Source organism: Phragmites australis, chromosome 16 (assembly GCF_958298935.1).
Source record: "Phragmites australis chromosome 16, lpPhrAust1.1, whole genome shotgun sequence".
Classification (NCBI taxonomy): domain Eukaryota; kingdom Viridiplantae; phylum Streptophyta; class Magnoliopsida; order Poales; family Poaceae; genus Phragmites; species Phragmites australis.
In genome coordinates, this window is record NC_084936.1 from 28,528,696 (window position 1) to 28,539,240 (window position 10,545).

Consider the following 10,545-nt stretch of genomic DNA (forward strand, 5'->3'; position numbering starts at 1 on the left):
TCAGAGCCTGGTCATCATTGAAAAATTAAAATATCTAAATTTAGAAGTTAGTACAGAAAAAGTTATTAATACAAAGGATAACATTAATATTTGGTGCAGACTCAATTCCTTTGAAGAGCATAGTTGGTATTCTTCTCATAGTCAATTAAATCTAATTGTAGACTTATTGCAAAACTTTTATATAACTTGGGGTAAAAGACAAGACGACTTAGACTTAAAATTAGAAAGATTATATAAAGAACACAAGCAGTTAGAAGAAAAATAATCTCTTATACATAATAAAATAATTTTGGCCTTACAAATCTTAGGAGAAAATAAGACCGAGCAAAATAAATCTAGTCAAAATAGTAATTACATTAAAGAAGAAGCTACTTTGTTATACGAAAAACTAGACTCTTTGCTGTTGCTAGATAAGCTATCTGATAAAAAGGAAGTTATAAAGACTTTGGAAGAATCGAAATCTTTATATCAAGATTTAGTTAATATTAAAAAACTACTAGAAGAAGTAAAGATCTTGGTTCTCTCATAAGTATATGACAGAGTATAAACAAGCTTTAAGAGAAACAGAAAAATATTTAGCTGACCCTGTTGGTTTTTCTGATTACGAATCACCTATAGAAGACTCTAAGATTTTAATAAGACAGAATAATACCATTCTACAATTGCTGATCCAGATTTTAAATAGAATCAATATAGAAGAAAACAACAAAGAGATCGTTTTATCTTCGTCCGGAATAGTTGCATCCACTAAGGCTATAAACTCACAAAGATGGGCATATCTAAAAGCTTCGTTAGAAGAGGCAAAATACTCCAGCTAGTAAACCAAGATGCAAGACCCTTAACTCTAATGGATAGGCTAAAGGGTAAAACTGAGGATATAGATAACCTAGAAGAAGTCATAGATGTAGATAAGGACCTTGAAAGATATCAAAAGGATACTTTACGAAAAATAAACCCCCAACAATTTTATCAAAAGGGTATGTTTGAAAGTAAGAATGGGTTATACAGAATATCTAAAGAAGTAGAATTAAGTGTTTTGACACAACCAGTAGAATTAAGAGTTGTTAGTAAGCAGTTTGAAAATGATTTAAAATACTCATGTTACAAGTATATTCACCAAGGTATGTATATCATAGGAATTAAGGGCATGACAAGGAAGAAATTAGGAACAAAGGTGCTAATAACATTATTAGATAAAAGATGGGATACAATAAATAAAGCCGCATTAGGTTTCTTAGATGGAGATATGAATGAAAATAAATTAATAACTTATATAGCTCCAGACTTGATGATGCCTATAAAAGAATTTATAGAAAAAATGAGTTTTGGTTTCCAGACCAAAGGATACGAAGAGTTCAAGGGAACAAACTTATTAGTAAGTATAGAATTCATTGGAAGGTTAACTAATAGAAGTAGAACCAGATATAAAGTAAATGTCAATGATGTAATTGAAAGCATGCAGTCAAGGGGAATAAAGTTTATGAGCCCTTTAAAGATAGACTCCGAAGTAAGAGCAGGAGAAGAATGAAATATAAGTGAGTTAATAGAAAGTAAAACTTTGAAACAGCCTAAAAATTATATAAGTTACCAAAATTGCATAGGCAATACTAGTATTAGATTCATAAATTATAAGTCAAGAGCCTTAGATGATTTAGATTCGGTTACATCAGAACAAGATATCGAAGATAATAGGAGGCACAGTGTTTCTGAATTTATGGAAAAACTAGATTTAGATACCGAAATAAAATATTATGAAGAAAAACTAAAACAAATATCCGCAGAATATAATAGCGCTATGAAAAGTGAATGGCCTGCGCTAAGGGACAAAGAACTTTATTTCTATAGAGAACTGTCAAGGTTAAGAAAGCTAAAAAGAGATAAGGAATTAAGTCTAGAAAGCTCAGAAAGTAGCAAAGATATAAGCAAACTAAGTAAAGAAAGCGCAAAAGAGGTTGATAACAAAGATAAGCAAATAGCTAATAATAAACTTGCAAGTGAAGACGAGCAGTGGGATATAAATGATAAATTATTATTAGAAAGCTACGAAGAAGATGACGAGTCGAATAATGAATTATACGCTGAAGATGACGCTTATGATACGTCAGAGCAATATAAGAATTTTATAGACTCCTTAGATGATGTTGGGTTGCATAATTTAGAAAACGCAATGGAAGCCATGGAAGTAGACATAGGAAAAGGGAAAAGGAGAAGATATGGTGAAAGTTCGGTAAAGAATGAAGGGGAAATGGAGAGACCATCTAGAGTATCCGGAAGATGGCCCCCAGAAAAAGAAGATTATCCTTATAATTATATTCCAGGACAATATACATACATGGGTTCTAAGAGAAGAGAATTTGAAAAGACTGTAAAGTTTCAAAATCATAAGAGTGACGGTGCGATACTAAATCTAGCAGCACATGATCCTATTGATTGGCCTAATATCATAAGCATATGGAAAGGTTTGATAGTTCAGAAATACATACAAAATCAACATAACATAGGAAATAAAGTAGAAGATATGATAACCTATTTAGAAACATTTTTAGGAGAATCAGCGAAGGTTCTATGGGAACAATGGGTAGAAAATAACCATAACCTTTATGAAGAATTGAAAAGAGTAGGCAGCAACCTAAATAATTTTGCAAACATAATATCAAATATCATAATAGTAGAAGACCCAGAATTAGGTTATTCTACATTACAAAATGAAAGGCTAAGAGAAATAGAAAAGTTAACATTAACAAACTGGAAAGGTATAAAGGAATTTTCGCAACATTATTTATATAATGCTACTACCGTAAAGCAAGGTTATAACAAGGGAGTAGTTGAACGTTATTTTAATAAATTACCTGATCCCTTAGGGAGCATGATTTTTGAAGAGTATAAAAAAGAAATTGAATGGGCAGTTATCAATATATCTCAAGCCATAACTTTTGTTTTCAAACAACTGAAGAAAATATCCATGAAACACTCAGATTATAATTTTTGCAATAAAATAGTCCAAATACCATTAACGAAAGAATAATAATAATTACAAAACCAAGAAAAGATATTTTCTAAGACGATCAGATAATAAACCTCCATTTTTACATAAGAGGAACGTAAGACGTTATAATCCTAGGAAAAATTACGACAAGACATGTAGATGTTTCATATGCAATTCACCTGACCACCTAAGTAGGACTTGCCCTAATAAAGACCGAAAAAGATATTCTAGTAAATATGAAGAACAAGAAAGAGTTTTAAATAATAGATAGTGTAAATGAAAATATATTAGTTTACGATGATGAAATCAAAGATGATGAGTCAATATACTCAATCATAGAAACTGATGAGATTGAAAACAATGAGGCTGACTGCGAGTCAAGTAATGATGAAATAGATCTAATAGACGAATTAGCGGGTCTAACAATAGAATTGATGGATCAAGCAAGTTCTGGTCATGATTGGATTAGAGGAAAGGGGGATTACAATATAAAATGTGCTTTTTGTATATACTACCCAAGTCAAGAAAATAGAGCTACATGCAGCATATGTTTAAAACAAGCATGCTTTGAATGCTTGAAAGCAAAAATGGAGAAAAGAGCTAGAGCTAGAACCAGATGAAAGGATAATGTCCAGCAGAGTAAGAACAATAAAAAACAGAGTGAATAAATTAGAAGTAGAACTAGAAGATCTTAAATCCAAAATAGACAATACAGATTTGAAAGAAGATAAGTTCATAGAAAATACTGAATGCCAAGAGCAAACTATAGCTTTAAAAGATAGTAGAGGAGACAAGATAATCCAGTTAAAAGATGCTATAACAAACTTTGGAAATAAGTATATCGTTAAGTTACTATTTAAAGAAATATTAGGAATAAGAATTCCAGTAAAGGTAAAACTAAGACCAAATATTACCTATAAAATATTGGCATTAGTAGACACGGGATGCACAAAAAATATTATTCATGATAAATACTTTGTAAAATGTCCCGAAATAGTACATACGATAGATGCTAAAAAAGCAGAGATATCCACTAATATGTCAGGAATAAAGAAGATCCATAACCAGTTAGCATACAATATTGAGGTATTAATAAATGACACGAAATACATAATAGATGAAATTACAATACGAGACCTATCTATGATAAACGATGATATGATAATTGGATTAAGATTTTTACAACATTCTTTACAAACCACAATCATACATGAACAAGGTATCACATTTATCCCACACCATGACAATCTCCCATATATCTCAGAAGTGCGAAAGCGTGGTGGAACGCAACACCAAAAAATTATCAATCTTGATCACCAAAAAATTATCAAACTTGATCTTGAAAATGAAAATCTTGAAGATAGTAATATAGAAGAAAACAAGCCTGATACAATCTTAGAAGAATATTACATAACAAATTTTTGTGTAGAATGTATAGGATTACAATCTTTTGCTCCAAACTGGTACATAGACATAAAATCTAAAAAGGATATAGAGAAGATTGTACAAAGATTGGAAGATATCCAAATAATTGGAGAAAATACCAATGAAATATTGGGATAAGAACTCTATTGTATGTAAAATTAACATAATAAACCCAGATTATATAATCAAAACATGCCCTATAGAAGCCACTCCGAAAGATATAGAAGAATTTAAAATGCATGTTGAGGAGTTATTAAAATTAGGGGCAATAAGGGAAAGTAGAAGTCCACACAAATCAGCGGCTTTTATAGTAAGAAATCATTCTGAAATAGTAAGGGAAAAATCACGGATGGTAATAAATTACAAAAGGCTAAATGATAATACTGTGGATGATGCATATAATATTCCAAATAAACAAGAATGAATTAATAGGATTCAAGGTAGCAGATACTTTTCAAAGTTTGATTTAAAAGCCGGATTCTGGCAAGTCAAGATGGCAGAAGAATCTATAGAATGGACAGCATTCACATGTCCTCAAGGACATTTTGAATGGCTTGTTATGCCTCTAGGCTTAAAAAATGCTCCTGCATTATTTCAGAGAAAAATGCAAAATATTTTTAATGAAAATCAAGAGTTTATATTAGTCTATATAGATGATCTGTTAATATTCTCAAAAACTTATAAGGAACATATTGCTCATCTTGAAATATTTTTAGAAAAGGTTAACAAAACGGATTAATATTATCTAAAAAGAAAATGGAAATTTGTAAAGAAAAATAAATTTCCTTGGACATGAGATAGGAGAAGGTAAAATATATTTACAAGAGCATATTGCAAAGAAAATCTTACAATTCCCTGACCTCATGAATGAAAGAAAGGTTCTACAACAATTCTTAGGAATTGTAAACTATGCAAGAAACTATATAGATAATCTTGCTAAGCTTGCTGGGCCACTATATGCGAAGTTAAGAAAGAATGGTCAAAAGTATTTTAATTCTGAAGATATAAAATTAGTAAAATTGATAAAGGAAAAGGTTAAGGACTTAAAACCGTTAGAATTACCTTTAGATGATAATTATTTTATTATCGAAACTGATGCCTCTAAAGAAGGATGGGGCGCTATATTAAAACAGAAACCTAATAAATATTCACTAGAAACAGAAGAAAAAATATGTAGGTATGCTTCAGGAAGTTACAAGTTAAAGACTGTAAATAATACTGATAGAGAAATATTAGCAATAATATATGCAATAAATTCTTTCTGATTATATTTAAGATTCAGAGAATTTACAGTTAGAACAGACTGTGAAGCAATATGTAGATATTATAATCAAATCAATAGTAAGAAGAGTTCTACTAGAAGATGGGTTTTGTTTGAAGATATTATTACTAGAAATGGCTATAAAGTTATTTTTGAGCATATAAAAGGAAAGGATAATAAGTTGCCTGACCTATTTTCTCGATCATCTATTTTGCAAGTATAAAGAGATTCATAAATTTTAGCGGGTTTGAATCTTTCAGTTTTGGAGCTGAAAATAAGCTTAGAATATTTCCGCCAAGTTTATATAAATTTAAGCCCAAGGATCATATAATCCTAGATGAAGTCCAAGAATGCATACTAGATAATTTCTGGTATCAATATAATAATAAACGAGAAGAGAAGGGATATATGCTTTCAATATTAAACAGTCTTGCTGAATATTTTCATATGATAAATGAATTACTGCCTACATCAGAGAATCCCGAGGTAATAGAACAGAAGCCAATATATGTGGTATATGATGGCAAGGTACCGGGAATATATATATCATATGAAGAAATATTGACTCAAAAAATTGAAACAAAATTGACAGGAGGAATGTCATGGAAAAAAATATACAAATATTGATGAAGCTTTAAATCAAGCTCGAAAATTTTTGGAAGTAAATTATTATATAGAACCAGCTGCAAAGGATTATATTCAGAAATTTAAAAGAGCAAAGAATAAAAAAATGACAAGAACAGCACCTTGTAAAATTATAAAAGAAGAAGGATCTTCAAAAAAACCTACATATAAAGAATGTTTGTTGAAAGATGTAGATCCTTTGGATGGGTCATATATAGATAGGAAACTTGAAGAAAAATTTGAATCAATATCACCACAATGGAAGATAGAAATAAAAGAAGAAATTCTAAAAGAGTTAAGAAAAGAGATGAATGATAAATTCGAAGAAATGAAGAAAGCATGTGATGAAAGATTTGAAATTCCACTCTCGGATGAAGATATAATGGATATTGTCGGACATGAGCAAAATCCAAAATAAAAAGTATGTTTATAAATGTATTGATAAATAATATCAATAATTGAGGCATAGAAGACCCATGCATACAATACAAAAGACGATATACCTGAAGACACCAATAATCGAAGGCATTCAGATGAAGACGAAGACACCAATAAGTGATGGCACTCAGGCAGAAGCAAACGAAAGATATTTTCATGTGGGTTCACGTGGAAACAAACGAAAGACACCTTCACGTGGGTTCACGTGGTTTTCACGCTCTGGCAGACGGTAGACGAATAAATTCCAGGGCTATGTGATTCCTGGCTATGATCTAGGCAAATTTAAATAAGGAGGAAAGAGCCCTCTTGTGGCTATAAAAGGCAGCTTCAAGGACCAACACGACCACCAGCCTTCAAGCATCCTCCAGAGCAGAGCGAGAGCATCCATAGCACTCTCTCATTCCTAGTAATAGTCCACTTGTAAAATAGGCTATATTGAAGAAGGAAGTTGTGCTACTACCTCTATAAGGTAATCCTCCGTTTGTAAGTAAGTTTTTGGGGTTCCCGAAAGGGAAAACTATTTGTAAGCTATGCTTATGGAAATGAAGTAGTGTTGTCTTTGAAAATCCCTTGTCTTCTAGTTTGTCTATATGAGATGAGTTTTTATGCTATGTACCCTATAGGAGAAACCTCTTCGATAGTTTTCAGGTAATCCCTGCATCTGGCATAACCATAATAGGGGAAGGAGAACTCTGTGTTCGTAGAGAAGTGTTTCCTTCGGGTGAAACTACCTGGGGTGATGATATAAACTTATCACATATATACATGACTAGGATATCCAGGGAAAACTTTGCTACTTCTGAAATAAGCTAGCAATAAGAATGGTGAGTACCGAGTAGGATTTTTACAACTATTGTGCAACCGGCTGATTTGTTGATCTCGCCAACCTGTAAAGATCCTGATTAGCATCACTAAATACCACTGAATCAAAAGATGTCACTTTCAATATTGAATATTCTATTATTGTTACTATTCAAAATAGTGTGTTAATAAAAACTAATTAGCTCTTTACTGTTCATGAGGTGTTCAAACAGTACTAAATAGTGCCTAAATAGTATCTAAATAGTGCCTCTTGAATAAAGAATTGTACACGGAATAGTATCTAAATAGTAATTCCAGAGGACGAGTTATTTCTATATCCTTACACCGTTTTGCACTTAAGATATATATATGATTATGCATATTTGATTCGTTCGGTTGTCCTATTTATTTAAATATTAGATATTACATAAGTCTAATATGCTGTGCACTCCTGTGCCTCCACATGAGTCCGTCCTTGCATGAGTCCACACACGTGGTTTTGGTACATGGCGTGGGCCCGCGCGTCCTTATATTTTGTTGCCACGTGCTTATCGTGGTCCGATGGCGAGGCATTTTTCATCATTAATTGCCGTTGATGGGGGCCTATGAGGCCACTAGTACATGCAGTACATCTGGCACAATCGACCGTGGAACAGTGCACCTTTTGGTCTTTTTAGAGTCAGGCAAGATATTACGAGGAATTTGTAGAAATTCCAAGGGATTAAACGTCGCGGTATTGTTCATTCTTGAAATAATAGAAGTATAACTTCTGATCGCTGCTCATAAGTATACTTAGGGTCTATTTTTCTATTGTTTTTTTAAAAAGTTATTTTTAGATTTTAGCGGTTGAATTTTAAAATAATTTTTTACTTTTCGACATACTACTTCTCAGAAAAAGCTACTCTCAGCTAGCTTGTCAGCTTTTAATTTATTTTCTTAAAAACAGGTTTCTAGCTTATACAGAAAACACTTTTCAGTAAACCCGTTTATTTAGCTTCTAACTTTTAGACTTCTAACAGAAACAGAAGAAAAAAATAATTTAAAACAAACATGTCCTTCGTTCATAATCTCTTAAGCCATCTCCAACAGGATCTCCAAAATATTGTACTACCGTTCTCCAAAACACTGTACCACATATTTGCTTTATCTCGATGTCCGCAGCATACTCCAACAGCATTGGCTTCTAACGTTACAGGGTTGTCGACGGAAATAGCTAGCTGCAAAGTTGCGGATGGAAAATGGATACTGCACTATTATAGCTAGTGAATAACTATGGAGATGAAAAAATAGAGAATGCTATAATAGTTTTAGGGATATTGTAATAGTATTATATGGGATAAATTTTTAAAGTATAGGTTAGGGATAGTCTTAATACTATTTTTTCCTATGAGCACAGATCTTTTTAATGCATGATACTGTACATGGTTCTCTTAGGTAGTGTTTGGTTGGAGAGCGAGGTAGGATGGGATGATTCCATTCATGTATTTAAGAATGGAATGGGATGGTCCAGAATCAGATGTTTGCTTGATGGGTGGGATAGAACGAATCCATTTTAGATTTTGAGCCCACCGTCAGTGACCCATCCCAAGTGGAATGGCTGCGTTCAGCTTTTTTTTTTTTTGAACGGATCCATCTCGAATCTTTGAAAAATATTCTCTGATTCAGAACCATTCCATCCCACTAAACTTCAACCAAACAACTTAAAAATGAGATAGATCCACTCCATCCCACCTCATCCTGCGAACCAAACACTACCGGACAATCTACTTGGACGTCGGGGGAATGGTCCTCGCCCCCATCGACCAAACTTGAAAACAAAACAGGTGCTGCACTAGATCCATACGGGATTCTGACGACGGAGTCCTCCGGAGAGGCCCACGGGGACCTAGACCAAGCCAAGACGATTATTACATCAAGTTTATCGGCTAAATTTCTACGCCACAAAATTTGTGGAATTATAGGTGATAGTAGTAGTATTCTCTACATCGCAAAATTCTTTTAAGAATTTTTATAGCTATTTAGATAGTGTTATCAAGGTTCGACAACTTTGGAACGTGATATTTTTATAATTTTTAAATAAATTACCCAATGTACTGGTGATCCATATGGACCGCCCACTGAACAAACAATTTATATTTATCGTCCAATGTACTGACGTGAAACACCTATTTTTATTAATTTTGAAGATAGACACATATTTCTGTTATATGGTCCTTGTAAAATGTAGACCTTGGAGAAGATGGGTTTCTGGGCTCGGTTGTATTTTTATTCTTCTACAGGTAACTACATATCCCGGGATGTAACCACTGTTCATACAGTACTTTATGGAACGGCGCTTGTAAAATCTACGGAAATCAAGTAGATGGAGTCGGTTTTGGTAATTGGGCCTTTCCTAATATTTCATCTTGCCTTATGTCTTAAGTATTAATTAGATATTTATCTAAGCAAAAATATAATTTAGCAAGCAATTTAAGGGGAAAAAGAGCATATTTATTATAGAAGACACTAACTCTTTGAATAATCCTAAACAAATACTACATCAATTCTCTTTTAATATCATTATAACATTCAACACAGAGAACAAAGTTATAATGAATTCTTTCATACGATTTCTCTAATATTTAATCAATGACACATAAACCATTACTAATCCAATACACTCAATAACTTTTAAAATGAACACTATAGTAAAACACCACATTAAAAACTTAAAACGACATCTATTTAAGAATAAAATCAAATTCTTTAAACGACATATATTTAAGAATAAAAGTAGTATAAGATATATACATTGAAAACTTATTTTTTAACATTAATATCTTACTTTGTCCTAAAAACACCAGCTAAGGTATTGAGAGTGGTCTTTACGGCATGGAGCTCGTGTCCGTACGTGCATCAGCCAGACCTATAGCTAGCTTCTCCTGCGATGCACTAGCGCGCTACACGCAGTCGAGTATCTCTGCGCAGCAACGCATTTATTTATGGACACACTTGAGTGGCATGCAGTTGC